Below are 6,281 nucleotides of genomic sequence, written 5' to 3'. Positions count from 1 at the left end.
ATATACATATAATAAAATAGGATTCAATACAGGATACTTGTTTCAGATTTGATGTACGCACTATTTGAATTATCGGTGCGCATCTCTCAAATATTTGTTTGCCTTTTAATGAAGTCTCAGAGATAATATTCTTCAAATCTCACTAATTAGAATTGCACATCCACTCCCACTTTTCAATGTCTTTCACTTTTTCTTCTTGAAAAATTGATCAGTAATAAGCTGCTTTCTTCTTCTTAAGTTGGGCCAGCTTGCAAGTTACAAGAAAGGTCCACAATTAGCTTGACTACATATAGAGTAACACGTTGTTGATTTGTCTATCATGTCCTATTTCGGCAAATGAATCTGAATCATTATAGATAATTTAATGTTTTAAATATGTTAATCAGCTAGCTTGCATATAGAAGCGTTGTTTTGAGAAATGTCAAGTCACATCAGTTACGCACCCACTTGCTAGTAATGATACTCAGTGAATAAAGAATGGCTGTTAACTCATCTCGTTAATTCATCTCCTTATATATCTCTCTCACTATCCCTTGCATTTACACCATTCTCGATTTGTTTAAAATTTCCTTCATAGCCATGGGGTTCCTCATCATTAAAGAATCTCAATTTTCTGAGGAGCTAAAACTTTGGTGGGTGCTATTAGTTGGCTTCTTAACATTGTTCCCATCTCCTGTTTCCTTTGTCATGACCTCATCACTAAACAGTGAAGCAAATGCTTTGCTCAAGTGGAAAGCCAGCCTTGACGACCAAAGCCAAACTGCGTTATCGCCGTGGAAGGATAATAGCAGTCATCCTTGTAAATGGGTTGGAATTGCATGCAATGAGCTCAACTCCATTTCCAATGTATCTCTCCTAGATTTTGGACTAAGAGGTACGCTTGATAGTCTCAATTTCTCATCTTTCCCTCATCTCCAATTCTTAGAGATACGAAATAACTCATTTTATGGGAATATCCCTCCCCAGATTGGTGAACTATCCAAACTCAGTCATATAGATTTTTCTTATAATGAGTTCTCCGGTAGCATTCCAACAAGTATTGCCAACATCTCCTCACTCACCTTTCTTTTGTTTAGTCATAATGAACTTTCTGGACCACTTCCAAATGAGATCACACAATTGACTAGGATTGGTGTTCTGGACTTCGGTGATAATCATTTTAGTGGCCATATTCCTGAAGCTATAGCAAATTTGACAAACATCCAATCCTTAACACTTAGTGGGAATCAACTTACTGGTTCTATCCCCCATAGGATTGGAATGATCAAGGGACTTGTGGAACTTGACATGTCAGAAAACCATCTCTCTGGTAGCATCCCTATTGCTATCGGAAACCTGTCCAGTTTACAACAACTTTATCTTTATTCTAATCAAATCTCAGGGTCAATTCCGCAAGAAATTGGCAAACTCCATTCTTTGGGAATATTGCAATTGTCGGTCAATAAAATATCAGGATCAATCCCACCATCCATAGGGAACTTGTTCAATCTAAGCAACCTCCACCTTTCTCAAAACAACCTTTCTGGATCTATTCCTTCAAGCATTGTAAACTTGACAAAGCTCTCCGTGCTAGATTTGGAAAAAAACAACTTCTCTGGATCTATTCCGTCTAGCATTGGAAACTTGACTGCGCTCTCCGAGCTACGTTTGGCAATAAACAACCTGTCTGGACCTATTCCGTCTAGCATTGGAAACTTGACTGAGCTCTCCGTACTACGTTTGCTTCAAAACAAACTTAGTGGTGATCTTCCACCAGAAATGAATAACCTTAGGAAACTGGAAGGCGTACAACTTGGACGCAATAATTTCAAAGGTCATTTGCCTCAAGATATTTGCCTTGGAGGATTACTTAAAAATATCAGTGCATGTAAAAATCAATTCACTGGTCCAATTCCGAGAAGTTTGAAGAATTGCTCTAGCCTTATCAGAGTCAGGCTTGAAAGTAATCAACTTACAGGGAATGTCACAGAAGCTTTTGGTGTATATCCACACTTGGACTATATTGATTTAAGTAACAATGCACTTTATGGCCACTTGTCACCCACATGGGGGCAGTGTAATAACCTTACAAGCCTCGGGATCTCTGACAATAACTTGTCGGGGGGCATACCACCAGAACTAGGTCAGGCAACAAAGTTACAGCGACTTGATTTTTCATCAAATCACTTGACAAGAAATATTCCAAAGGAACTGAGTCGCTTGTCATTATTGAGTGAACTTAGGCTAAGCAACAATCAACTCTCAAGAAACATTCCTATTGAGATAGGATTGTTGACGAAACTTGAACAGTTAAGTCTAGCTAACAATCACCTTAGTGGCCCAATTCCAAAACAACTGGGAGGGTTGACCAAATTATGGAAATTGAACATAAGTGGAAATAAGTTCCTCAGCATTCCCATTAGTTTTGGTCGATTGCAACAGCTTCGGTATCTTGATCTTAGTGGAAATTCATTTACCGGCAGAATCCCAGCAATGCTTGGAGAGCTACAACGACTGGAAACGTTAAACCTCTCATGTAACAATTTCTCTGGAATGATTCCTTCTTTTTTTAATGATTTGAAAAGCTTGACTATGATTGACATATCACACAATAAATTAGAAGGTCCACTTCCAAATATTTCAGCCTTTTGTACAGCTACAATGGAGAGATTAATAGGCAACAAAGGATTATGTGGTAATCTACCTAGCCTACCAATTTGCCCAACAACAAATTTTGACTCAAGCCATTCCAAGAGGAGGAAGGTGGTGATCTAAGTTGTATCATTTAGTTTGGGAGCTGTGATGCTAGCAACATTTTTCACGGGGATTTCATATATTATTTTCCATCACAAAGCAAGGAAAACAGAAAGTCAAGAAATAGAAGTGCAAACTCAAAATTTGTTTGCTATATGGAGTTATGATGGGAAATTAGTATATGAAAACATTATTGAAGCCACAGAGGAGTTTGATGGAAAATATCTCATTGGGGAGGGAGGATCTGGAAGTGTCTACAAAGCAGAATTATCCACAGGTCAAGTTGTGGCTGTGAAGAAGTTTCATTCAATACCAGACAAAGATAGGTGTCATCAAAAAGCTTTTATGAGTGAGATTAGGGCCTTAACAGAAACTAGGCATCATAATATCATCAAGCTATATGGGTTTTGCCGGCATTCAAAGGTCTCATTTTTGGTTTATGAATTCTTAGAAGGAGGCAGCTTGGACAAGATACTAAGAGAAGAGACGCAAGCAATTACATTGGATTGGACTAAAAGAATCAAAGTTGTTGAAGGCGTGGCTAATGCTTTATACTATCTTCATCATGGATGCTCGCCACCAATAGTTCATCGTGACCTATCAAGCAAAAATGTTATTTTAGACTCAGATTATGAGGCTCACATCTCTGACTTTGGAACATCCAAGCTTTTGTATCCAGATTCTACCAATTGGACCTCATTTGTTGGCACCTTTGGTTATGCTGCTCCAGGTTAAGGATCTTCTATGTTATGTGATTTTCATTACTTGAGTTTGCATGGTGTTATATTTTATATTTCCATTATTTAACAATTAAAAATTTATCATTCACAATGTTTTTTTCATGATAATCTTTCTGGTTTTGTTATAGAACTTGCTTACACAATGGAAGTGACTGAGAAATGTGACGTTTATAGCTTTGGAGTGTTGGTTTTGGAAATAATTATGGGAAAGCATCCAAGAGATCTCATAATGTCGTGTTTCTCCTCAACATCTTCTGGTGCAGCACCAACAATTGTTGCTCCCAATTTGGATTTGAAGGAAGTGTTAGACCAAAGGCTACCTTATCCTCGAGGCTTAGTGGCTGAGAAGGTGATGTTGATTGCAAGAATAACTTCTACTTGTTTGAATGAAAATCCGCGTGCTCGCCCAACCATGGAGCAAGTATGTAAGCAGCTTGCCATGCCAAAATCACATATTTCTGGTTCCATTCCATAGCTTCATATAAGTTATGTTGGAGATCTCAACTGAAAATAAGATCATCACGATGTGATGAGTCGTGATGATGCGTGGTGTATTATTGTCTTAATGTGTTCCCCTCGTCTACTTGTATTTTACCTTTTGAGTAAGGACCAAACCCAAAGTAATAATTAAATATTGTGTAATTAAGTTTATTAGTGATGTGTTATCAATTTATAGCTTCTAGTACATATTTTTCTAATCCTTGATTTGATAAGACCAATGTTGCACATCATCATTAACAACTCCCACATATGACTGTCTGTCTGTATTACCCAATAAAGTAATTAATTCATATTCATGAAAACGCCACCCATAATTGACTTGTTTAGTGATTTTATAATTTTAGAGAACTTATTTTCAAACATAGTGTAAATTTATTCGTTTAGCCTTCCAAATCTTTAGCTATTGCAGTCCAATCCAAGTACTAGAAGATCTCCATCTTCAGATCCGTCTCTATCATCACAAACTAACAATAAAAAATTTTCAAACACATTGTAAAATTTTAAACCATCTCCTAACAGCAATGACATGGAATGAATTTTTTATTTGTAGTGCAATAAAAAATGTCTCTTTTTATTTAAGCAAGCAAATAACTAGGGAGCAGCTTCTCTTTTTCTTTTTCTTTCTGCTGCCTTCCGCTGCCTCTGTTTTCTTCCCGTGTTTATCAACCTCTAATCTCCCATGCCTTGCTGACACGCTACCCCTCCCCCATTTTCTTCCTCTTAAGCATTTCTAGTAGTTCTATTATTTTTATATAGTTGCTTTTCTAAGAAAATATTATTATGTTTATCTTATTCAAATGATAACAAATAAATTTTATATAATTATTTTATTCTTAAAAAGTTTTATATTTCATTTTTTTTGGTAAAATATTTTTCATTTGGTTTTGTTTTGACAACTTATATGTTGTATAGTCAATATTTACATTAGTCTTATATAAAGATTATAGGTACAGGAAATAATATTTATGGTTGACAAAAATTGATAAGAGCTAACCAATTAATTGTTTTAAAAGACCATAAAATTATTATTATGTTCATTTTAACCGGGACCATCTAAATTGATTTTGAAGGGTCCAGAAAGAGTAAACAATACAAAGAAGATAAATGAATATTCTGAGGCACTGTAGCGGCTGTGCTTAGATTCCTTTAATATATATAGGACGAACCGATAGGGTTTCTATGAGCTATACAATTATAACCATACACGTGTAGGGAGGAGATATAAAAGATACAGTTGTACAAGTATTTAACCATATAAACAATGAACTATAATTATATTCTAACATTCCCCCTCAAACGAGAGGGCGTAATTCGCATCCCGAGTTTGTTTCTGCATGACTGAAAAAGAGCTTGAGCAAGGGGCTTGGTAAAGCAATCTGCTACTTGCTGAGTTGAAGGAATATATCTAATGTCGAGCTTTCCTGCTAACACCATATCTCGCACAAAATGAATGTCTATTTCAATGTGTTGGCTTCTAGCATGTTGCACCGGATTTGCTGCTAAGGCCTTAGCACTGAGATTATCACACCAAATAAGGGATGGTCTCTTTATGAACAGACCCAATTCGAAGATTAGGGAGTTCAACCACTGTAGTTCAGCTGCTCCATCAATAAGAGCTCGGTACTCTGATTCTGTACTCGATCGAGCAATAACTCTTTGTTTCCATGAGGACCAACAAATCAATCTACCTCCAGAGTATACACAAAAACCACCCATCGATTTTATGTCATCAATGTTTGTTGCCCAATCAGCATCAGTAAAGGCATGTAACTGTAAAGACTTGAGAGGTTTCAAATGTAATCCAAAATGATAAGTACCCTTTAGATACCGAAGAATCCTCTTTACTGTTTGAAAATGAGTGGTCCTTGGTTGAGAAAGAAACTGACTAAGCTTATTTACAGAGTAAGCTATATCAAGACGTGTAGTAGTTAGGTACTGTAGAGACCCAATTGCTTGCCTATACAGAGTCGGATCATTCATCAATTCACCATCATTCATTGAGTATTGTCTCCCAGTGACCATGGGAGTAGTGATAGGTGCACAATCAAGCATATTAAATTTCTTCAATATATCAAGTGTATATTTAGCCTGATTAAGATAGATGCCTAAACTATCTCTGTAGACCTCAAGACCAAGGAAGTAATACAGTGGACCAAGATCCTTCAGGGAAAATAGAGTATTTAGTCTTTTCACAAAGATTTTCAAGTAATTCGGATTGTTTCCAGTTACTAAAATATCATCCACATAGATCAAGACAAATACTATTAGCTTATCTGTCCGTAAGAAGAAGAGAGAGATATCACTCTT

At 36.5% G+C, this 6,281-nt stretch overlaps 1 pseudogene; it reads left to right on the top strand.

The window, feature by feature from the left end:
• Positions 1-579: 579 nt before the first annotated feature.
• LOC114743167 (MDIS1-interacting receptor like kinase 2-like) lies at positions 580-4,001 on the top strand (annotated as a pseudogene).
• Positions 4,002-6,281: the final 2,280 nt, after the last annotated feature.

This window comes from Neltuma alba, unplaced genomic scaffold, assembly GCF_004799145.2.
Source record: "Neltuma alba isolate B1F8T4 unplaced genomic scaffold, ASM479914v2 tig00003967_pilon, whole genome shotgun sequence".
NCBI lineage: Eukaryota > Viridiplantae > Streptophyta > Magnoliopsida > Fabales > Fabaceae > Neltuma > Neltuma alba.
This window is presented reverse-complemented; position numbering and strand designations above follow the sequence as displayed.